This window comes from Acipenser ruthenus, chromosome 10 (assembly GCF_902713425.1).
Source record: "Acipenser ruthenus chromosome 10, fAciRut3.2 maternal haplotype, whole genome shotgun sequence".
Taxonomy (NCBI): Eukaryota; Metazoa; Chordata; class Actinopteri; order Acipenseriformes; family Acipenseridae; genus Acipenser; species Acipenser ruthenus.
The window spans coordinates 32,991,736-33,017,361 of NC_081198.1; the positions used below are offsets into that span (position 1 = coordinate 32,991,736).

At 37.4% G+C, this 25,626-nt stretch overlaps 1 protein-coding gene across 3 annotated transcripts in view; it reads right to left on the reverse strand.

Annotated features, from left to right (window-relative positions):
* Positions 1 to 10,728, reverse strand: part of LOC117409279 (histone deacetylase 4-like) — a 233,605-nt gene extending 222,877 nt beyond the window's left edge. For all 3 annotated transcript variants that reach the window (XM_059032052.1, XM_034015082.3, XM_034015072.3), the window contains exon 1: positions 10,553 to 10,728. The gene's annotated coding sequence lies outside the window, so the exon portion shown is untranslated. The remainder of the gene's footprint in view (positions 1 to 10,552) is intronic.
* Positions 10,729 to 25,626: the final 14,898 nt, after the last annotated feature.

Genomic DNA, 25,626 nt, shown 5'->3' on the forward strand with positions numbered 1-25,626 from the left:
GATAATACAAATGGCAACGAATGTAAAAATCAATTAAAGATCCCTTAGTACATGTTAAACATGTAGTACTAAATGTATTGTACAACAAAACCTTAAATTTAAGGAATGAAGGGTGGAGTCTGAAATGTAGGTGACTCTGAAACTTGTATTTCCAATAATCTAGTGTAGGCCTACTGTATTAATAAAATATCAATCCATTTAGTTTGAGGAATAAGAAAAAGCTGGGAGAGTGGTGTTGAAATGGTAAAATTCCTAGTGTCTGATCTTCGTGTTACTTTATTTAGCCAGTAGCCCTACAGTATTTCTGGTTTTAAGTGGCATAGTAAGTGCTTGGTTGACTGTTCTTCAGAGTGGTATTGTACTGTAATTTTGAGGTTCTACTAGCCTATATGGGCTTTGCAATGTTAAAAAAAGAAAAATGTATGCGTACTGACATTCTAAAATATGTCTTGTTGTAAGACATCAAACATTTTATTAAAATAAAATAATATATCAAGTGGTCAGAAAATGAAAAGAAGATTCATAAAAAGTTAAGGGGTGTTTTTCTTCAGATAAACACATCTGTTATACAGTTAAAACGTGTTTCACTAACTGCTAGCTACATTTTATTTATGAAAGTGTACTTAACAAAATATTCATTAAAACAGCCCTTAAAAATCTGTTTGATTTATTCCTTTCTATACATATTATCTTGGATCAAAAAACAGCATGTTACACAGCAGCAAGAGCTGAGCCTGTACGTGTTAGTTAATATGATCCAGAAGTACATATTCCATCATCATTCTCATTTTCATTTGCAAAGAGGCCATTTGTTTTTCTCTTTAATTCAGGGAGTTAATTGACTGTGGCTGTGGGGAGCCGCAGGGGATCCTTTTGGGCAAATAGTTATAAAAGGGTGTGGTGGAATAGCTTTCTAGTCAATGTTTTTGTGTTGCTTTGAATTATTGTGTCAATACACCAGGGCATGTTTCAAAGGAATATTGAAATGTGATGTATCTCATTGACTAAAGTGGTTGTATTATTTTATAAATCTTACCTGGCATGCACTTCCATTCACTATGCAGGTCTCAAATATACCGCTTTGAAAGACACACATCATAGAAAACATGTATTTTCATTTTAAAACATCTGGTACTACACGCTTAAAGAAAGCGCAAAGTTTGTTTGCCTTTCCTTCCAGGAAGTCTGTTACTTCCTTAGTCATTTCACCCCAGCAGTGTCTTCATGGGTTAGAGCATCTTACTGGCTGCAAAGCATCAGTCATTAGGAAAACAGCTGGTTGGTTACTGACATGAAAGAAGGGCCTGAAGGGATAAGGACCATTTCACTCTACGGGTGAAACGACCCAGATTGTGCAAGACAGTCTAAAAGCATGTGTTTCTTTCAAAACTGCACATTTGAGAACGAAATTAGGAATTGATCAAAACAATTTTAGTTAGTTACAATTACTTTAAATCTGTAGTTTCTGGTTCAATAAATAATTATCACTTTAAAATTTGATTACCTCCATCCATAAAATGATCGACTGATATAATGTTTTACATGGCAGCATGATCTGTAAATACATGAACTTGGAGTTTACATGCGTGGTTGTTGTGGGAACTGTCTGAACAAAACAAAAAGGCAATACAGAAGGCATTAACCCTGAAACACTGCATTATCGATCATCACTGGTTGAGGGTACGATTATCGATGTTGATTTCACCAACTCTATTACCATCACTTATCTAGGCCCTTCCACTGCAAAGATATGACCACCAAACATCAAGGTAAGTTCATGCATACTCCAGCTGCATTGCAGACAATTGGAAAGGAGCCAGCGATGCTCTACAACATTGTATTTGAAATATTGGCATATCCTGACAGAATGTAAAACAAACAAGTGAATAATCAAGAAGGTTCTTGGCACAATAAAAGGGGAGTCAGTCACAATGTTAACAGAGCTGTCAAAGGTTATTCATTATAAATCATTGATTAGGCATCCAGGCAAAAGCACAACCATGTGGTGTGCGGTTGAGTCATACACTCAGGGGAGCAAATTTGTGCCCTGGCTGTGCAAAGCTGACTACAGTATCTTCCACAGGGAGCGTTGGAGATTTGAAATTGGGGAGAAAAAAAGGGGTAAAATAATGGGTCAAAATTCTAACGAAATGAGGTTTCTAAAGCTGGGTAGGTTGGTATGCAGATTCACAAAACGAAGCAGATGTGTTTTAACAAAGAAGGCCTCTTTTATTTAAGTCCCAACAACCAGAAAAAGCAGTGTGACATCACAGGTGACAGACAGCTTCCTCTGTGGCCTTGCTTACAGGTAGAGAGCACTTCCTCTCCCCACAGATGCTCCAGCTCTCCCTATTATCTCTGCAACAGATCTACCACATGTATAATTGTGTCAATTGACATAATACTGGCAAATGACTTGGGGTGTTGTTAGCTGTCTGTTAATTCATTAGCTCTTATATTTACATTGAGAGGAGTGTGCCGCTCTTCACAAGACCTCAACCATCTGCCGTTACTTAAACAACAATATATACAGAACAAATTAGGGCCTTTTCCCCTGACAGCCCAACCCTTGAACTATTTATCAGCAGTCACAGATACATAATTGTGCACAGCTTTAAACTAAAGAGAATATTCATCTTATTCACCTTGAAAGAGTGTTGCTTATTGCACTGTATATAAATACTGTATGACCAGTGCACAAGAAAGTTAGTACAACAAATTATTCAACTAAGCTATTAGAGTGTACTTTATTTTTTAGTAATCACCTTTAACTTAACAGAACTTATTATAAAAGCAACCACAAAACTGACAGCCTATGCATAGTAAAAAAAACAGTAAGTGCTGCTACACAGAAGAAGCAGAAACTGGAGGACAAATAAATGTGAAGTGATTGAATCCAGCAGTCAGAAACACCAGGAAGGGGTGAGGTAAACCCAAAGAATCCTACAAGCTATGAGTAATGGAATATGGAACCCTAAACATTTTGACTGCATACATTTAAGGCAGCATACTGTATAAAATAAAACTAACTTTTTTTTTTTTTTTTTACTTACTAAAATGTACAAAAAAATGCTGCCAATGGCATTAGTCATACATTGACTGCTACTCCTACATGCTGCTGCACTTGTCAGCAAGTATTGTAATCTGAAAAGGTACCGCCCCCACAAAGTACAATAAAGAAAACAAACACTAGCAAAACTACTACTCTAGCTCCAGCTTCACAAAGGCAAGCACAAAAAAGGTTGGATTTGTATGACAAGCAACAAGCCAGCAAATAGAATTCAAGCATGGTGGACATACAGCTATTAGAGTGCACTTTAGTGCCAAACTTAATGTCAAATTTACCACTCTTATAGGAAACATACCAAAAGGAAACAAACTGGCCTAACTACAGATCAACCATAAATAAAGGAACAACAATTGCAGTGCAGTCTATGTCTGTTTTCCTTGCAAGGCAAAAAGTCAGGAACCTCACAGTTTTTTCTTAGTTGACATAAGTAATATTGCCCTGTCACTAAAATTCCATGAAAAGTACTCAATAGAAGCCACACAAAATAAATTGTCACTATGAAACACCTTTTCTAGTCAGTCTTAAATGAACTGAATACCAGTGAAGGCCAGGGAACTAAAAATGAAGTTTTTCAAATGTTAGGCAATGCATGTGGTCACATTATCAGTATTGTATTTGCATATTTGCAATATGACACTGACATGTACTGTACTGCACTTATCAACCACCGATAAACAGAAATACAGTGAGACGCTGCTGGTTTGTGATGTCTGGTGGTAGGACATTGGTTGCCCGTTATTACCTCACTCAAAACTGGTTTCTGCAATCGCAAATGCCAAGACTGGTGCAATATTTAATGTGATAGCTGTTTAGGGTTTCAGAGGCAAAATTAAACCTTAAACATCTGACCAAGTCATTCTGCATTGGTACTAAACAGATATTTGTGGAACGTCTTGCTTTAAAATCTTTGCTGATTTTTAAAAGGGGACTATATACAGGGATAACACAAAAACGCAGTATGAATGGGGGTTGATGGGCAATAAATGTTTCACCCAGTCATTAGTCAGTCCTAGAAAATGGACTTGGGTTGCCACTTCGCTCTAGACCAATGAAACATGACAGGTGTGAGTGGTGTTGGAGACCGTGGGGAAGAGAATGGCATTAATGAACCCTTGCGATATCATAGGAGGTATTGTCTGTGGCATAAACCATCATTTTACATGTTTTTTTCATTACATGCTAAGTTGTTCTGCAGGTGACTTTTAAAATTGCTTTTGTTTGATTTTAAAGCTTTACATCTACTTTTACCGATTCAATATTTTGGGTAAACAGTCACTGAAAAAGTAGACTCGATTTACTAGTCACCTTACATTTAGTATGTGTTTCAAATGTCACTTGCACTTTTTAATTACAGTGGTTTGTGTTGCATCTAGATGCTAATAGTGACCAAATATGTTCTTTCACATATAAGTATTTATTGCCTACATACCATAATGTACTTCATAACATCAGTCTCTGAGGACCTTACTTAACCTGCAAAGTCATTAATCTAAATCAAAGTTGATATTTATTTCAGACTTTGCTGACTGTGTATGTTAATTATTTATGTTGATTACATCGTCATGGAATTTTGAGTTTAAACACAGGGGACCTGTGTGAATTTATTTACAGTACCAAAAGCACCTGTACACAGAATTACAAGTCATCTCATAAATGAAATGCAGCACTCTGATTGGCTCCAGTTGGCCAATGATGACCATGTGGATTCTAATTAAGCATTAATCTAGCAAGTAATGACCACTACTAAGCTTAATAATGCTATTATAAACCAAACAAATGTTTTTGTGCATACTAATCCCAGGGCCTAAAGAACTGAACTAAAGTTAGGCTGAAATAACTGAATCTACTTTGCCTTTCAGAAAGAAGAATTAGGGGAGCTTGATTAAAATCTTTATAATCTTAAAAGGTGTTGACATAATTAAGCCGAACCAATACTTAAAGCGCAGTACAGAAACCAGGACCAGAGGACACAGTTGTAAATTAAGTGGAGAGAGACTTAGGACAGTGGGAAGGAGACACTTATTTACTTAGAGAGTGGTGAGCGTATGGAATGGGCTACCAAGGCAGAATTGCTTGGATCCTTTAAAACGCAACTTGAAAAAATTCTTAGATCAATCAGCTACCGTGAACCGGACAAGCTTAGATGGGCCGAATGGCCTCCTCTTGTTCATAAACTTTCTTATGGTCTGATGTTCTTATATATTTTGATCTTGCTTATATATTATATTGGGGGGGGGGGGGGGTAGTCATACTTGAAACATGTCTCTTTTTTGAGTGGTTTTGAGGATCTAAATATGATATTTATAATGTCAGTAGCCCTATGAATGCTTCTGTACAGATAGCCAGGGAGGTCTTCTGTGGAATTCATGCAAAATAAGTACCACCGCTTTAGTATTTGTGTGTTGCTGGGGGCCTTACAGTTGACAAATTGTCCAATTGTCAGATTCCTGAGTGATTTTTAAGTGCATGTTCATTCTAAAGTAGAAGAGATATCACTTCCAAATTGCTTAGGTATGCTCATAATTTAACTGACTTTCTGTATGCAGCGTTTGAAGGTCTTGTGGTGAAATAATTGACTTGGTAATCTGTCTCCTCCTTCACAGGTGGGGCACCACCACTATATAAAGACTTGAATCAGTCGACAGCAAGTCACAATCTATCATAAGACTCATTCAAAAACATGTCATAAAACCGATATCTGTTCTGCCCATATAATTTCAAGTCGGATTTCAAGAACATTGTGTCACACGCAGTTGTACCTGTAATTTAGATATCCGAAAATTGCATGAAATACCTTTTTCTATACCACCGGAAACAGCAGATAGAGACCGATTACCAAGTCAAATATTTCACCAGAAGTCCTTCAAACGCTCATCTATATGAATGCTTGTTTCAGAACTTTGCAAGAATCCATTTTAAAGATGGCAACAAAGAAGAAATAAGAGGTCAACAGTACCTCTGTAGCCCCGTGACAAACCACTTGCATATGAAGCTTACAGACATTTTATGGTTTTAGTTTTATGGATTTATTTATTTATACACGTTTTATGGCTTCTCTTGGTTTAAACTCAAACTATTTGCTAATATTGTACAATGTAATCCAAAACAACATAAATGCGTGTGAAGGAGACAGATTACCAAGTCAATTATTTTACCACAAGTCCTTCAAATCCTCATCTATAAGCCCACCAAAGGTCTGTTTGTTAACTCGTGTCCCACAAGGTGTTTCAGCCCTTCAAAAATGGGGCAATTTTCGATACTTTCATCCTGAAGACTTTTTGTGGGGTCGTTAAATCAGAGAGTAAAGTAAGTAAACAGTAGCAGAGCTACATACAGAAAGTCAGTTAAATTATGAGCATCTTTAAGCAATTTGAAAGTGATATCTCTTCTACTTTAGAAGGAACATGCACTTAAAAATCACTCAGGAATTTGACAACTGGACACTTTTTCAATATTAAGGGCCCCAGCAAAACAGAAATACTAAAGCAGTGGTACTTATTTTGCATGAATTCTATAGAAGACCTACCTGGCTATCTGTACAGAAGCATTCATAGGGCTACTGACATTATAAATATCATTATATTGTAAATATGACTACCCCCACCCCTACAAAAGGGGATGTATCTCAGCAAATGTTCATCATTGAGCTTAAATATTTGGCCTGGACTCATATCTGGCCTGTACCTTCCACTACACAAAATATATGCAAAATCAAAATCTTGAGGCGGGGATTTTCCTGGATTTTGGTTGATTTGACACAGAATGACCCTAAAGTGAGTTTTAAATTTCTTACGCACTATTTTTTTTTAGAGGGCATCTACTGTAAGACAACTCTACTTAGAAACTGATGTGACTGAAATGATCTGTGAGATTTAGAATTTAGATACAAAGTGGAACGTCAGCTACAGGTAGACTCTTCTATGAATTCCAGTCAGAAATACTCAGGGTGGAGCGTTTTAAAATATACAATGGTTTCCAAACCCAACCCTAGTGCCAGCATATCCATACTCTCTAAAAAAAACTTTGATTTTGGAAAGAAACGCCTTGGGGTGATTACACAAAGGACAGTTCATGTAATCCCTATATTGTGTATCTTATGTGATTACTGCTTAGGGTTGAAGCAAAGCTGATGCTGAATCCGTGGGTTACACGTCTCTATTGAGGATGCTGTGCAATGCTCTCAGCTAATGTGATACAGAAAGTTAATTTTCAATTTTTACTACTGTACCACCTATAAAAAAAAAAACTGCTCCCAGTACATCCCTGCATCAGCAATGTAGTAATCAGGTGACTCCCAAAAACAGTATGCAACAGATGAGGTTGAATAAAGAGTAAAGGTTTATTTTAATACAGGGTTTTGACGCTAAATTAGGAACTCATTACTATCCTTTGTATCGCCTTGCATTGCATTCTGCTTTACTTCCATCTGGTAAATGTGACAGGGAGTATGGTTTGACTTTCACTACTGGTGGAAAGCCTAGTTTCCAGTGGGGCTGCTGCAAAGGCCACTCTGCGGCATTTTTATGTTTAATCAACTGGCAGGGCTCCACTTGTCCTAGGCTGCCAGATAGAGGGAAGTAGACGTTTTGATCGATCAGCAGCTGGAAGTCCTGTGTTATTTAATGTAAATAAAATGCCTGATTGGGAACAATTGATTAGCAACAGCCACAAATTGGTTGAAATTACTATTTTATAATAGGGTATTAGGCCATCCTTAAAAAAAAAAAGAAAGTTTGCTGCTTACCAAAAACCTTAAGCAGATGTTTTCTGCTTTCTGTTTGGGATCATTTACAGATTTCTTTGATTATTCTAAACGTGTAGTACGGTGTGGTACTGTCAAATGAGGTCATAAGAATTAGATCATTCTTTAATCACTTTTCAGCCTAACACTCTCTGAGTGTTAACTATGACCTTTAAAGGAGGTGGTGCATTGTTGTAACTACCTCATAACTATAAACAGATCAGCAGCCAGTTGTACTGTAAGCACTGTACTTATACAGATATATTAAAGAACAAATAGCTTCACATTTCACTTTCCTTTTTAGATTTGTATTAGTTTTGAATAGTTCCAATTTTTGAGTTTTATTGATTTTTCTTTTTTTTTTTTTTAACTGGGAAAGTGCTTTGAAAATCAGTAAATTAAAAGTTTTGGCAACTTTGATAAGTTGCTGGGCTTTGCCAAACAGTTCAAAGCAATGTCCCAGGTCATTATAAAAAAAATAAAAAAATAAACTCTAGATTCAAGCAACAGCACTACTTAGAACGACTGCAAACATTATTATTATTTATTTATTAGGAGACGCCCTTATCCAGGGCGACTAACAATTGTTACAAGATATCACATTATTTTTACATACAATTACCCATTTATACAGTTGGGTTTTTACTGGAGCAATCTAGGTAAAGTACCTTGCTCAAGGGTACAGCAGCAGTGTCCCCACCGGGGATTGAACCCACAACCCTCCGGTCAAGAGTCCAGAGCCCTAACTACTACTCCACACTGCTGCATACAAAAGATAAGAGAATGTAAAAATTAAATTGTTGAAATGTCATTTGATGCGTGTTGCTCGATTTGTAAACACCTCCTTTTATCCCCAGCAGCTGTCAATATTATCTGGGTATATGGAAAAATGTGTGATGTCTGCCTCCACTATATCCTCTTCACAGGGGACTTCATTAAATAAAAAGTCCCTCTTGTTAATTACAATTTTGAGAATGGCTTTTTAAGTACTCCTTACAAACACAAGCCCATTCATACAAACAAAAAAAGTTGGCAGTTATTGCTAATTTATCATGAATTATTCAAATACTACAATTTCAGAGCTATTCAAAAAAAGGGTGAGTCATTTAACATTATAAATTATTCATATGGTGTCTGACAAACTCAACTTGTAATATTAATACCAAAGGCTTTAAAACCCAATTAACTTAAATTTCCAAAGACCCAGTTTTCCAGATTATTTTTTAACGTTTACAGTATGTCTATATCATTCTGTCACCAGACTAAAACTATACTGCCTCTTCAGTAGATGCTTCAAACTCACATATCTGACTCCAAGTTTACTTCCAGTGCGGCTGGTATTAGGAAACTCTACAGAGCGAGTGAGACCGAGACAGGACTCTTTTACCTGTAGCACATGAAATTAATTTGAAGAACCATTTCAGTGATATTTATACCATAGTTCAAAACGCTGAATGGATACAGAAGATACACACTCCTCTGGCAGCACACTTTCTTCCGATAATTGAGGTTGCATTAAGCATAACATTAGTGCAACATAATGTTTCGGTATTGAGGTTTGTGGCAGTGTGCTCTTTCTTTTTTTTTTTTAAAGAATCAGTAGTATCGAACCTTTTAGCTCTTTCAGTGTCTTTATACTATCTGTTTATAAGTGTTTACCAAAGAAGCAAAAAAACTAAAAGTGCGGATCAGTGAACAAATGTATTTTAAAACCTTTGTTACGGCTCATTTAGTAAAGTTGCTGCCATGCAAATATGCGACCCACACACCCAACTGAAAAAAAAAAACATTCCTCCTTCTACTACATACAGTAAAAACGTTGAATTCTTAAATGATTGGGAGTTTTGGCACCTCCCATGCTACGTGAATAATCAACATGATTTAAATTATGTCCGTAAAAAGATTCGACCTGATGTATATTTCTGTTTTATCGTGGTTTGGTAGCTAATCAAAACATTACAGTAATGTAACGAACAACGTTATTTGGCACAAATACGGCACTCAGACAAGGACAGAGTAACAAACGAAAGTACAATTTCCAAACACCCATCATCAATGCTTTACGATATCGTTATATTCCTCGCTATCAGAAATGCACATGCAATGTATGGAGTGCATGAATACTATTTAAATACAGTATGCATGAGACATGCAATTTATCCATCCTAAAGTACTTAAAATACAAACATGTTCACCTCACATTCCTAACTTTTTTTTATTTTTGGGGGGTGAACACAAAATACAGAATTGTACAACTGTGTAGCCCATTACAATCCACCCTCATTCACAAAAAAAAAAAAAAAAAAAACATTTGTTACACATTTTACACACACCCACTCAAAACATTACACATACCATTGGACAGGGACGAGACCAATTGGGAGCCCGCCTCCCCAGACCGCTCAGGCTACGAAATCATAGGATTGAACGATTATCAATCACATCCCACTTTCAATCTGTCCCAACTGTTTATTGGCCAGCGTCGCTGTTGACCGTTAAGTTCCCGCCCACTCCGGCTGAACATTCTAGTTTGGTGGAGCCAAATCGATTCACCAAAAAAATGCACAGCGTGAGCCGAAGTTAAGCACAGTACAAAAACATACCTCGTTACACTACGCTATATTGCAAACCCACATAGGCTTACAGCGTGTTTGTTTTTAAACAAATTGTATTCATTTGCAATTTAAATTAGGATCAATAAGGAAAGAGAGCAACACCAGTTTCAAACAAAGCTAACCTACCTGCTTTGCGAGGCGGTTACTCCAAGCTGAAAAATGCAAGATATTTTAATTCCCGTTGGAGAGTGCGCCACCGTTGATTTCACTCACTGACAGATTCCGCCATACTGGATTTTGGTATAAGAATCACGTGTCGCGCCCCTGCATTTGTACCAGGGGCGGGGCTACTCGTCTGGGTGTCTGTACTATTATCTGTCACTATCTGTTATTGCAATGTAGCATGCGCGTCTCTGGTTCACTCAACGCAAGAACTCGGCTTTTTAGTGCGCATTGCATACAAACTTCAAAACACACACTAACATTTACAAAAAAAACGAAATCTTCATTAAGCTATTTCAGCTAGTGGAGGAATAGAGAGCAAATGAAACACATAAATAACCATGTTGAACATAACATTAAATGTTCATTTATTTCACAATTTGTACACAATCGCATTAAGGCGCATTCATATTGCTATCTGTCGCTGCTTTGCAAATGCTGTAAATACAGGATGAAAGACTGCGAATGGAGCCTTAGCCAACTTGACTGTAATATATGGGTATCACAATACTATTGGAATGTGCTTGACCCCATTGTAAGTGGTCTTAATACTGTGTAAGTACAAGTTAAACTGTTAATTAGCACTTTGCTATAATAAGATATGTAATGGAAGACAGTTTGTGTTCAATGTTCAATGCCTCTGAGAAAAAAAGAAGTGGTTGTTCTGGGCTGAGCATTATTGCATTCAGCATTTAGTTGGGTTTGTAAGATTTCCCTCAGTGCCTTAGAGCTACTTTCCTTCTGAGTAAACCAGTGGAGACTAGAATGGGCTTCATAAGTTACAAACACAGACCCGTATGCATGCCTCTCACGCCATGATCCAGTTGCAATGATGATGAGACTGTATCTCTTGAGGGCTCTATGAAAAGGCACATCATACCCCTCTTACCTGTGCTTAATAGCTATTGAAAAAATAAATCTTAAATGGAACTCAAGATAGGTTCTACTGATATGTTCTATCACCATTTTGGAAAATACTAAAATGAGATGTTTTCTCACATATACGTATGTGTTATATGGTAATTACCGGTAAAGGAGACTGTAAAAAAGGCTTAATATCATCCTACATGTGTGCTCAGTCCTCAGACCAGATCATTTTTAATCCCTGTGTGCTGGCACTACTATAAACAGATTTGCACAGGTATTATCCAGTTTAAAAGGGGCCATTGCATGCATCTTATACTGAGGTGAGATGCAAACCGTGGAAATCTGGACAGCATACTTGGGACAGACTTTTGGTAATTTGAGTAAGTGCCATGTTAAATGCAACCACTACAAAGCAAGACTACAGAAATGATAAGGATCCCCAAGACATTTCATGCATGTGTATTTATTGCTTGCATACTACTGTGTAATGTACTTTGTAACATCCATCTCAGAGGATCTTATTTAACCTGCAAAGTCGTTAATCTAAATCAAAGTTCATATCCGTTTCGGAACTTGCAGTCTGTGTATATGTTAATTATTTATGTTGATTACGTCGTTATGGAAATTTGAGTTTAAACTCAGGTGACCTATGTGATTTTTTTGTGGTACCAAAAGCATCTGCACACAGAAACATAAGTCATCTTGTGAATGAAATACAGTGCACTGATTGGCTCAGATTGGCCATGATGACCATGTGGATTCTAACTAAGCATTAATGTAGCAAGTAATGCCCACTGCTAAGCTTAATAATGCTATTATGAACCAAACAAATGTGTTTGTGCATAAGGACATATACTAATCCCAGGGCTTAAAGAACTGAGCTCCAGAGATCGGCTGAAGGAACTGCTTAGCCTAGAACAAAGAAGAATTAGGGGAGACATGATTGAAGTCTTTATAATCTTAAAAATCTTTGACATAGTTCAGACGAACCAATACTTTAATCATAGTATAGAAACCAGGACCACAGGACAGTTGGAAATTAAGTGGAGATAGACTTAGGACAGAGGGAAGGAGACACTTATTTTCACAGAAAGTAGTGAGGGTATGGAATGGGCTACCTAGTTGTTGAGGCAGAATAGTTTGGATCCTTTAAGACCCATCCACCACCTTGACAAAGTTCTGAGATCAATCAGCTACTGGGAACCGGATGAACTTAGATGGGTCGAATGGCCTCTCGCTCGTAAACTTTTTTATGGTCTTATGTTCTTATATATTTTGTACTGGATTGATGTTTAAAGCAAGTTTTAAATTTCTTATGCCCCATTATCTTATAGAGGGCATTTACTATAGGACAACTCAGGACAACTCAGAAACTGATGTGACTGAGATGATCTGCAAGATTTATAATTTAGATACAAAGTGGAACTTCAGCTACAGGTAGACTCTTCTATGAATTCCAGGAAGAAATACTCAGGGTGGAGCGGTTTAAAATGGTTTCCAAACCCAACCCTAATGCCAGCATATCCTTAGATCTATCTAAAAACCTTTGCTTTTGGGAAGAAATGCCTTGGGGTGATTACACAAAGGACAGTTGGTGTAATCCCTTGTAATGTGTATATTTATATGTGACTACTGCTTAGGAGTGAAGAAAAACCTAGGCTAGATTCTGAATGGGTGGGTGGGGGTTACACCTCTCTATTGTGGGTGTTGTGCAATGCTTTTACCTAATGTAAGGCAGAAAGTTAATTCTCAACTCTTACTAGCACCTATAAAAAACTGCTCCCAGTACATCCCTGCATGAGCAAATGTAAAAATCAGTTAAATCTCGAAAAGGGTATGCAACAGATGAGGGTGAATAAAGAGTAAAACAATTGCCAGGCTACCAGTATGTGCGAAAAAATACAGTACAGGAATATGTCAGTATAAATACTTCCTCAACAATAAAGTGGTTACAGCTTATGAAAAAATAATGACAAAACTCTTATTGTTGTGCACTTCCCATATATACAGTATATGGTGCCATAGTACAGGGGTGCACAATTCCGGTCCAGGAGGGCCGGATCCCTCCTGGCTTTTGTTCCAACTGTGTTCTAAATTACTTAATTAGACCAATAATTTGTAATAATTGGTCCAATTAAGTAATTTAGGGCAAGGTTGGAACAAAAGCCAGGAGGGACACTGGCCCTCCAGGACCGGAATTGTGCACCCCTGCCACAGTAGATTAAAGAAAGCCTCCATGCCCCTTTTGCTGTTCAGATTCACTTCCTGGGTCATTTCACTCCAATAGTGTCTTTGAGGTCAAAGAATGTTGGTCAGTGGGGCAGCAGCTGGTTGGTTAATGACAGGGAAGAAGGTGTTGATGGGTGGAGACACTTTTACTAGCCAGGGGAAATGACCAAAGAAGTGCAAGACTATCTGAAAGTAAGTCATGCAAACTGAGAGCTTTCTTTAACCTAGTATAGTATTGTTTTTAAAAGGCAATTGCATGTTTGCTATAACATGTGTTAATCTCAAAACATTTAAGACCTACATAGTGAACGGAAGCGCAGTTTCTAACCTGCTAGCCTATTACAATTATGTAACATTATTGGAATTAGCAGTTAGCATATCACACTAGTGCTTAGGGAAACCTTGAGTCCTGCAGTACCTCTGTTATTGATGACTTCAGAACAACGATACAGTCAGTCTACTGGCCCTGCATTGACCTAGTAGCAGTTCTTCATGTTCACAGTCTCAATGGTTTTTAGTTCTAATATTAACTGACACAGAGGCAAATACCAGGGCTTGTCAAACCTGCCTGTGGTTCTGGTAATTCCCGATGTGTAGGATAGTAGTGTAATGAGTATATGCCAAGAAAGATATGGACTGTGATATTATTTCTGGTTTATTTGTACTGATGCATTTAAGGCTCTTTTTTTCTCTTCTAGTAGGGGAAATTGACAATGTCTGGACCTTGAAAAACATCTTAAATAAAATATGTTATGTCGAAATCAAAAGATCAATAATCTAAGGATCTTGACACTTCAAACCGGTATGTTGAGATCACAAGGTAAATTATGAAAAAGGCTTTTAAGTTATGAAAAAGATTTGTCATTTAATTTTAAGTTTCTGTTTTAAATCAAATCAATGACACTGGATTGGTCAGCGCACTTTTAGCCAGCCTCTTTTATGCCTGGGGTAGCTTAGGGTATCCAGATATAGGATGAACTGAGAACCTGTACAGTGGTTACCCAGACAACAGGGGAGAAGGAGCTGAACTTGAATTTTAGCAAGGCCAGAGATGTATTGACAGTCTGTATTTGAAATGCACTACCCACAGCACATGAGTATGTGTTGTAATTGTATCTAACAAAAGTAATTGTAGTAAAATTCATAAGTTTGATCTGATTTCACTTCATTATCTTAAGAAACCGTGCCATTTTGAAAGAACGTTATAGCACACATGTATTTGTTATCTGGTACTATTAAAAGAAGCTCTCTGGATATGTTTCACTTGCATCACCTGGGCGAGGTCTAAAAGCATGGCTTGCAAACAGATTTCCTTAACCTAGAGTAGTACCAGATATCATGTTTTAAAATGAAAATACAAATTTGCTAAAAACAAGTGTTTCTTTCAAAGCTGCACATTTGAGACCTATATATTGAGTGGATGTGCATGGAGGAAAACATTTATGGAACTGTTTTGTTAGCTAAGAAATTTAAAAAGAATGATTTAGTATGAGCAACACTAGGAAGGGAATACGTTCCTTTGCTGATGTCAGCACTTTATTCTGCGTAAGCAACACATATATCAGCAATTTGTACATTATAATAAGTGCATTTTCATAAAACTAACCAATGTCATTCTCCACAGATTGCAAACTAGGCCTCTATTCAAGAGCTAGATGGCACCCACTATGTCATACCCACTGATAAAATACAAAGCACATAAACACCAGTGGCCAGTTGTATTACTCTCATGAACACAAAGTTAACTCCCAGATGTTGATATTCTACGTAATCTGTATACCCAGTGAACTCAGTAAGTTTGTGAATTCATTGTGTAATTACAACAGCTTACTTACTATCAGCAGTGGCAACAGGGGGTCCAAAATCCCCCAAGTATAACAGTGCTTTGTGATCTCTTTGGGAGAATTAATTAGAGATCATGTTAAAATATTTTATTTCTGTTTTTCATCACATCCTTGAAACTTATTTTTAAAATGTTTGAGCTAGGCAAGATTCATAACAATGTGTTCTCTACTAAAGACCATTACAAGGTGCTTCTAATTAGTTCCTCACAAGGGGGAACTAATTAGTGAGACTAAAGGTAAGAGAGTGAGACTGATTTGATTATTAGTCTCCCCTCTTCCATCTGTAAGAACTTCCTGGCTGGCAATTGCATTGTGATTAGCTAGTTGAGTTAATTGCTGCTGATAATGAGATGCACTAAGTCTTACATGTTTTTAATAATTACAGGAAAGCTTGCACAGGTGTTGAAGGTGAGACTAATTAATCTCACTCTCTTACCTTTAGTCTTACAAGCCCTTGCCTAGAAGCATCCGGTAATGCTATTTTGATGGAGAACAGTTGCTTTAAAGCATGCTTTTAAAAATACGTTGCGTGGATGTAATGAAAAAGGAAACAAAACAGGAAATGGAAACCAAAATACATGAATGATACAAAGTTGAGAGAATTACTGAATTTTGTACACCCTATTTATTCTACCTTTAATATGGCCTTTCAACTCTGCTGGACTTACCTACTCTACATATGTATTGAGAGAGGTAAGTAGGGTCAGCGTTGAAAGATCACATTGTCACATGATTTGAATGGAATGAGGAAGGCTATTCAATTACCCAGGCAAGCTGAAAGACCTGTAAAGACAGATATAGAGAAAAATTCAATATGGAAGCAACAGAACCCACAACCACTCAGAATGATAGCAAACATAATAAAACAAATAATAATAAAATAAATACTTTTGAAACTACGTACATATATACTTTAATACATTTGACTCATGGTATCCATTGATGAGACCCAGTTTGTCTATTGATTGAAGAGATCTTAAATCTGGTAACTGCGGAAGATTCGACACAATTGTGGGTCTCTGCTTGAGACGCCCAAGACAGAAGAGCAAAGGTAGCCAGTGTCATTGCTACTCACCTTTCATGAGGACTGAAAAACTAAATACAAAAACTGTATATATAAGAGACCCTGACACCACAATGTCTGTTTAGAGAGTTGCTTAACCAGGCCCTTCACTGTTAAGCCCATTCAAAACAGTGTAAGAAGGGAGAAGCAGGAAAAATAACAACAATAAATAACTGCTCTTTGTGACAGGGAGGACCCTGTCACTGGTTCTTTGGTGTAGTGCCTTTATGGAAGCAGATGGGATGCGCAACAGGAGACACGTTGCTAAGCAACTAATTGAGCAGGGAGGCACACCCGGCGCTGAGCTGATCGGGAGATCCGGATTGGCTGGTGGGGGGTGGCCGGGGAGGCTGCGTGCAGCTTAAAAGGCGTCTGAACCACATCTCGAGGTGACTGCAACACCATAGCTTGAGCTTGTTGACAGCGAGGAGAGCATCCACTACCACACAAAGCCCAAATACAGACAGACAGGTAGAGATATGGGAGGGGATGGTGGAGTCTTTGTTTCATCTTCATTGTTTATTAAATCCGGTGCTAGGATTATTGGTACCCTAGCGTTGAAGCCTGTGCTATCATTAAATCTGTGCGGTGTGTCAACAACCGCTGCTCTGCGTCTGATTCCGTATTATTCAGTGATGACCCACGTATGTAACATCGACCTGTTATACTCTTTCAATAGAGTTCTGTTTTCTTTTAAGGTCAGCTCAGATGGTGACATCTTCTAAACTTGTACGTTCTCCATCTTGCTGTCTCTCTTAAGCGGCAGTGCATTGTTTGTTGGCTGCAAGCCATTTTGAGGTCTGTCTCATCCAAAGGACGGCATGTTTTAGAGCACAGTGCCTCTTGAACAACTTGCTGGAACACCAACTGAGATCTAGCAAATCTGGAAAGAGAGAGTGACCCCCCCCCACCACCAATATACACAGCAGGACCTGCTTCTAGCTAAGGGGTCTGTTGGCAGAAACTAGGTAAAAGTAAGAAAAGATCGGGGTCCCCCAAGTGGCTCACATGGTAAAAGCATAGCTGTGTGGTGTGAAGGGCGAGTCATACAGTCAAGGGAGCGCCGGTTTGCAACCTGGCTGTGCAAAGTCTCTGGTATTCATTGGGGATTCCAGAAAGAGTTTCGGATTTGTTCTGACATTCCCGGCAAAACTGGCAGGGACTGTTTCTCCTATTACAATCACAGAGAGTCTGAACTAATAACTGTGTATGTTAGCATTCTTATATCCATCCCCAACTGATACAAATACCAACATACACAGTTCTTAATTGTTTGACTGAAGAAGGCACAGTTTTAAATGTAACTTTTTTTCTTAAATTTTAACCTCAATTAAATTAAATTGATAGTGATGTACTGGGTTCAAAATCTATTTAGGAAGACATCAGAAATGTAATATAATATTTATTATAAATTATACATTTAAAGTTGACCATATGTATTGTAAAACCAAATACTGTATATGCCACTGAATACTTCAAAGTGCACTTGATGCTGTGATGCTGTGATGCACCAGTCTGCAGCATCCCCATACCACGATCCAGTTTGCAAGCCATGCCTTGCAGGAAATCTGTTACTGCTTTACTCCCTTGGTTATTTCACGTTCTTTGGGAAGGTACCATTAAATTAAAGTGAGATACCCATGTGACAGAATTCAGTGTGTCAGGCAGGGAGCTGAATAGAACAGGATTAGCTGCGTCTGTAATTGTGATGAGCAGCTGTTTTCTGTGGGAAGCTGCAGCTTTGTTGTAAAGCCTGAAGCAATGACTGTTTGCCTATTGTCTGCACTTAAGCCTGTTTACTGAGGTGTGGGAGGAACCCACGAAGGTTATCATTAAAATATCCGTTTTTGCAGTTTCAAGGTGTGAACTTTCACCAGCAACAAACACACTATTGTCTCAGAACATTTAAGATGTCAGTTACATGAATAGGAGCTTAAAGTGATGTAGCTAACAAAATAATTCCTACACTTCCTTTAGTTACTGGCTGAAAGACTGTCAACAGGGGAAGTGACTAGCTAGTTAACTACAGCCTCCAGGTGAAACGATTAAGAAAGTGCAACACAATTTAAAAGCATGGCTTGCAGACAGAGATTTCTTTAACCAACTGTATTACCAGATATGATGTTTTAAAATAAAATATGTGTTTCTTTCAAAACTGCACACTTGAGACCTGCACAAACCACAGGGAGGATGTGTTAAATTCTTTTGTTGGTTACAATCCTTTAAGAATTCTTTAAATAAGTGCTAACTAAAGTTTTAAAATACATTTTATTACCATTGATCCCTCTTTCTTCTGTTGAAGATCTTTTGGTTCTTTGCTTATGGGAACATTAGATATTTGAAAGACAGCACTACAAAAGTTGCTGGTACTCCAACGACTGGTTTCATTGATGCCAATTAGCACTAATTGTGGAATACGTTAGGGTTAGGTAACATTACCTAACATTCACTCCAATGGTTTAGCTGCAATTTGGAAAAGGTACCAGGATGCAGCAGTAGTTTATCTATTTGAAACATTTGAACACCATGATTTACAGGATATTCTCTAGTGTTTACAAATAATGCATTTATTTTCCTTTACTCTATCACAATTCTGTCTGTATCATCGTGATATATTTTTTAACATATTCCAGATTGCTTTCATATTTTGTCGTGATATCGGATGGAAATAGTTTCTGTTTCAGGTAACTCGAAATGAACGACTAAGTTATTTAAAGACTTTTTATGAATACAATACAGTTCAATAAAATAAAAAAAATGTAACATGGGTTTATAAAACGGTCTGATTATAAAAACATATGGGCTGATATATGCAACTCTTTAATGTAAAGAACAGGACAGTGTAGCACACGCTATGGACACATTCGCAAACAATTTAAGGTTTGTTTACATTCCAAAATGCATTTGTCACCATTTAAAAAAAAACAACACTTTAGGCTTTAAGTACAGCATATGAGGAAGAGTGAATGTATTCAAAATATTCCTTGTACATGCTGTGCATTACATTCAAATACCTCTTTTGCATGCAAAAGGACAAATTATTTGACATGGTATTGTAGCACATATCCGTAAAAAAAACAAGAAAATTCATGTTTGCTATAATGTACTGTGAGATGGGTGAGGTTGGGTATGAACTGCCAACCACACACACCACAAGTGAGCGTCTTAACCACTGTGCAAAAGAGCCAGGCTCGTCTGCAGGTTTTAACCTCATCTCTCTGGTTCAAAATCTGTATAACATAACATCATTACGCATAGTGAATGGAAGTGCATGACAAGTAAAATGTATGGATTTATGTCATTAGTTTTACACCTTGAAGTCTGTGTCTAATGTAGTCTGTCACAATTCAGTGTTTATACTCACAGTATATGGACTCATAATCTGACACTAAAACCACCTCTATTTTCCTGTTCTGAATAGTAAAGAAAACCTCGCCGCCAGCTCATGCAGATACTCTCCTCCGAGGAAAGTGACAGCAGTAGTGACATCCAGACACTCAGCAGGCAACAGAGTGCATGAGTTAACACATTCAGAAATGCACAGTGTGTCAGCCTCAGCAGGAACAGGATAATTCCCAGTTAAAAGAATGACGTGCGTGGGGTTTATTTAATCTAATAGGCTTCGGGTTTACACAAATTAGTGGAACATCTTTTCAGAGCTTTCTAAAAACAGTGCTGTCTGGGCACCTTGAGTATTGCCCAGTTTATTTTTAAGAGTACATTTTGCACTGATTAAATACTCTGGGCCCTATTTTCAAACAAGTGCAATGGCAAGATTTCTAAGAGGAATAAAGGTACTTAGAAACTTAATGGGTAAAAGTGTATATTCTCTAATGTACAATACAGGCAACACAATAAACACTAGCTATAAGCCTTTGAAACTGGATTGTGTATCATCAGATCAGCAGATTAGAGTAAAGGGTTTGGTCACACATACACAACATCAATAACAAAAATAAGTCATAAAGTGACCACACCCTCAGAATTTATGGAAAATGTAGTAACTCCCTGTTCTGCATACAGCTTATTTGCTACCTGCAATCTGTGTTTGGGTTATGAAGGGTGATGCAGTTCTCTGCAGTCATTATCTTCCCCCGTCACTCTCCAGTTACTTCCATTTGTGTGTATACCGGTGAGTATACATAGTATTCCTGAAATCTGTTTCTACCTTGCTTTGAGCTTGTATGCAGCATCCTGAGTGCTGGGACTGAACAGCCTCATTCCAAACCATGTGGGAACATGACCTTTTAACTACCCACCAACTTGACATATATTTAAATGGGGCAGGCAGAGTTGAAAGGTTACATTGTCACCTGATTTCAATGGAATGAGGAAAGCTGTTTGTCTCTTAAGATTAAGATTCTCCATGCAAGCTCAAAGCCAGGTAAAGGCACATTTAAAAACATCACACAATAAGAAGGGAAATAATCTTGTCATCATGTGACATGTGAAGTGATTCATGTCTTTTGCATAACATTGCCCATGTGCCTATTTAAATGAAGTCACAAGGAGACTCATATACAGCTGAGTTGCTTCCTAGCTACAACAGGTCAGAGTTATAAAGAACTGAAAACCTTTTTGAACAAGGTTCTGTGTTGGTCTTGTGGTTTATAATATGAATGAATCATTCATTTATTATTACTTCACAGGAACTGAAAGTTAGGGTTGGAGTTCTGTTTTTCTCACCTACCTTTTTCCGTTGTATCAGTATGAATGTTTTCTTTGAAAAAGCAGATTAATTATAATAGGGTTTTGCATGTGGGGTGAAAGTTTGATGCAGTAAGGCTTAAGTGCAGACAATAGGGAAACAGTCATCTAAACCATGAGACATCAGGAAACCCCAAAAAGTGTTAGGTATTGCATTTGCTTACAAACAAGATTTCTAACAGTCCTTCAGGTAAATAAACAACGTTTCAATTCAAAATTTCTAGTTAAATCGCCACAAAAAAAATGTATGCAAATCTTGAAAACTACAATTAAAAGAAACGTTTTTCAGAAAAAAAGAAAAAAACATTTATACTGTACAAACCAGGGAATGGTTAAGTAAATTCACATACAAGTTCAAATAAATTAATACAGTAATATCAGTCTGAATATTAAAAGTAAATACCATTTCTAGTCTTGTATTATTTCAGTTGTTTTCCCAGCATTTTATATATTACAAAAAACTCATTATGGTAACTTTTGACTACGTACAAAGGAACCCTCAATTACTCCTTGTGACAACACCACTTAAGATGTATACAGTAGAACTTGAGCACTTATGGGATAAGGATAATTACTTTGCATTTGGATAGCAATCCTGTATTGTCAAAACTATAATTTTCTCATTACTGTAAACCAAACAGTACATGTAGTGTATTTTTATCTGACCAAAATATGTGCACTAACAAAACACTGGTACGAAACAGGATCTGTGCCATATAAAGATGTAATAACTACAACAATGGCCAAGTTATAAAAAAAGTCAACCAAATGTAAATAATTGGCAACTCAGATCATTGAATTGAATGGAAAGGCAAGGGCTGGAAGCAAACCACAAACCATAAGTTTGAAAGATGAACGTCTTTCCATTCAACTAAAGCACAAGCTCTGTGGTGGAGAGGTAAGTGCGTGTCTTATATTGATGTCAGTACTATTAACTCATGAGCCGCTAGGAGGAGATCCATTACACAGTGAAAGATGTGATATAAAATGGAGCAGATGTATTAAGGTGTGCATCCAGCTCTCCATTTGCATAACTGTAGCTCTTTTCATATGCCAAACCTGTGCAATGGATTTTATCAGGTGAGTGAACGTAGTTCCATCTGGACATGTCAGGTGTCTGAGCAGTAGGGCTCGCTACCCCAAGCCAGTTTTTCCTCCTACTATCCTGGTGGGCCTATGCAGTTTCCCAGCCAATACTAGCAACAGCACAAACCTGGATTTGAACCACCCTGGCTCACCCTGCACTCCTAATAACAGCTTTTACCCCCACAGGGGACTCTGTTGTTAGGCTTTTTAAAAAAATATAAGATCAAGCTATAAGACCATTGCACTTGGATCTGTTCCTTTCTGTTAAGATGGGTTTACTGAATGAACAAACTGACTAATGAATCTGGTGTGCAAAGATTATTGTTTTACACAACTCCACTATTATTATTATTATTATTTATTTCTTAGCAGACGCCCTTATCCAGGGCGACTTACAATCGCAAGCAAATACAAATACTATTGAAGAATGTATCTCCTTACAGTCAATATCATTGGTTGCTGTCAATTTCTTATTACTGTCTATAAAATTGGGATGTATGTTACCCTAAATCTATACCAAACAATAGCCCACCTGGCCAGGAGTCCTAAAACAAGCCCTAATAGCCAAACTCAGGTACAATCATTCCTTGCAGTATAATTATTATTATTTTTATTTCTTAGCAGATGCCCTTATCCAGGGCGACTTACAATTGTTACAAGATATCACATTATTATTATTATTTTTTTACATACAATTACCCATTTATACAGTTGGGTTTTTACTGGAGCAATCTAGGTAAAGTACCTTGCTCAAGGGTACAGCAGCAGTGTCCTCCACCTGGGATTGAACCTATGACCCTCTGATCAAGAATCCAGAGCCCTAACCACTACTCCACACTGCTGCCCCAAGTATAATCCCAATTTGAAAGAGTTACAAGCACATTTCTTAAAGTGTATATATCTAACAAAATAATTCCAGTAAATCGTATCTAATTAAGGGTTAATGACCTATGTGGAGATCTCTAACTGGCAGATAATGATCTAAGGGGGTGGTTGGGACTTGTTGCCCAAAATTTTAAAACTAAAAATTAAAACTTTGTTATTTTTATTTCAGGCACGACTGGAGTAGAACAGATTACTGTTAAAAGAAATTTCACATTGTTCACATTGACGTTGTTAAACTGAATCTTTAACAGGAGCTCCCAAAATGTCATGTGAAGACCCATGCATAACGTAGTGTTAAACTGGGGAGAGGCAGGCTGTATGTAAGCAATTCAGGGATGGGTCTTGGATTAAATACATTGTAATATTATTAACAATGGAGGGGTCAAATCCATAAAAACTAACTTTCAACACAAAAAATACTCTGGCATATTTTTACAGCATTAACCACCATACAAAAGAGCTTGGTTAAACAGATAGATGTAGTACATATTGTCTCATCTGCAGGGGTCAGAATCCAAAATGGCAGTGCATCACACAACATCAATACTCTATTTTGGATTATCAGGGTTCAGCTGGCATTGCTTTGTTTATTAGCAGGTGTTAAATTACAATTTCAGAATCCGTCTGGTAACAATTAAATCAATTAACATGGAAACGAGTGTCAGGAAGAGAGGGGCATTAATGTAGCTTTAAAAGTTACAATTACTAAATTGGGAGATTTCTTTTGTGTTTAACACATCCCTTGTGGGGCTCACTGGTTATCACAGATCCTTCATGTGTCAGATACTAAAATTAAAAGACTCGGCTCCACACATTTTGTTATGTAAGAGCCCAATTAAATGACAGCTTTGATTCCTGGCACAGCCACGTGTGTGTTAATATCAAAGCAGAATATTTAGAGATATAAATGTTACTTTAATTTATTTTCTGTTTTTTACATTTCCCTGACTACTTCTCATTTTCATTTTTCTCTAAATCCACCTTACCAGCCTTTGAGCCTGTCTAGAGAAAGCTGGGATTGAACTGCCTTCATCAGTCCATTTAAAATGTAATAATGCCTGGGAAAGCAGAGGCCTCCTCCAGGGAAAGCAGGGGCCTCCTCCAGGAACGGCAGCAGCTCCTCTTCCAGCCAGTGGGATATAGAAGGCCCTTCAAGCTTGCCTTTTATCTCAGGCTCCTCCCACTTGAGGTCTGCGTCCCACTCCAGCATTTTGTCTGGGCAGTGCTCCTCTTCATGCCTGTATACAAGGTAAGAAGAGCACTACTTTGCACCATTCCCGGACCCCCCTTTCTTGTGCTAAATGTCTTATGGTTCTTTGCTTGTATAACATTTATGCAGCTAATCAGATAAGAACAAGATTGTTCCTTCTTGGTAACCACACATCCCCAAAAAATAACCAAAAAGATTTTTTTTTTAAACACAAAAGACGGAAGTGATAAAATTGCTAATGCTTTCAAGAAGTAATACAATGGATTTGCAACACTAACTAAACCATGGCCTGCGAACAGAAATTTGGCCTGCAAACAGAAAGTGAAGGATCAAATATCATATAAAATAAACTTTCTTTCAAAACTGGACATGTGTGACCTATATAACCAATGGAAGTGTACAACCCATAAGATTAATATAATTATTTTGTTAGCTACAATCACTTTCATAATCTCATAACACCTCTCAATTACTGTAGAGACAATACAATGAAGAAACTGAAAAACTAAAAAAAGCCACCAAGAAAGATTGTGATGCGTGAAGCGTTTTATTAATAGGAGAAAAGGCATCATGCTTTATAATCTTTCTACACATTAAGAGTCTTAGTGTCAGCTTCACAGTAATTAATATGCAGCATCAATTCATTAGGGTGGTCATACATTCTACAGCAAGTAATTATAACTCTCTTTGTAATTTATGACATCGACTGTATGCAATTACCATGTATGTCCTCTGTAATTACTGCACAATACCTGCTCACTGGTGGAGTACAGTTGGGGAGATTATCTGTGTATTCCTGCTCAATTTGTATTTTAGTATTATTTCTGAGATGACGGGGAATGGAAAGCAAAATAACATTTTTGCTCAGGCTTTTTTTGTTTGTTTGCCAAACCCATAATTTTGCTTAGTGTGCAGATGCACAGCCAACACAGGATCTCATTATTGGATCTTGCTATATAAATCTAGTTGAATTTGTTCCATATTGTGCTTATCCTTAAAAAAAAAAACAGGAGACTGGGGCACGCTCATAACCTTTTGTGATTAAAAAAACGGTACCAATACAAACAAAGCAGACAAACAAAACTCATTTCTGGTCTTAATACTCAGTAAATGAACATTCCTACCTTGCTTAAAAATAGACAGACCT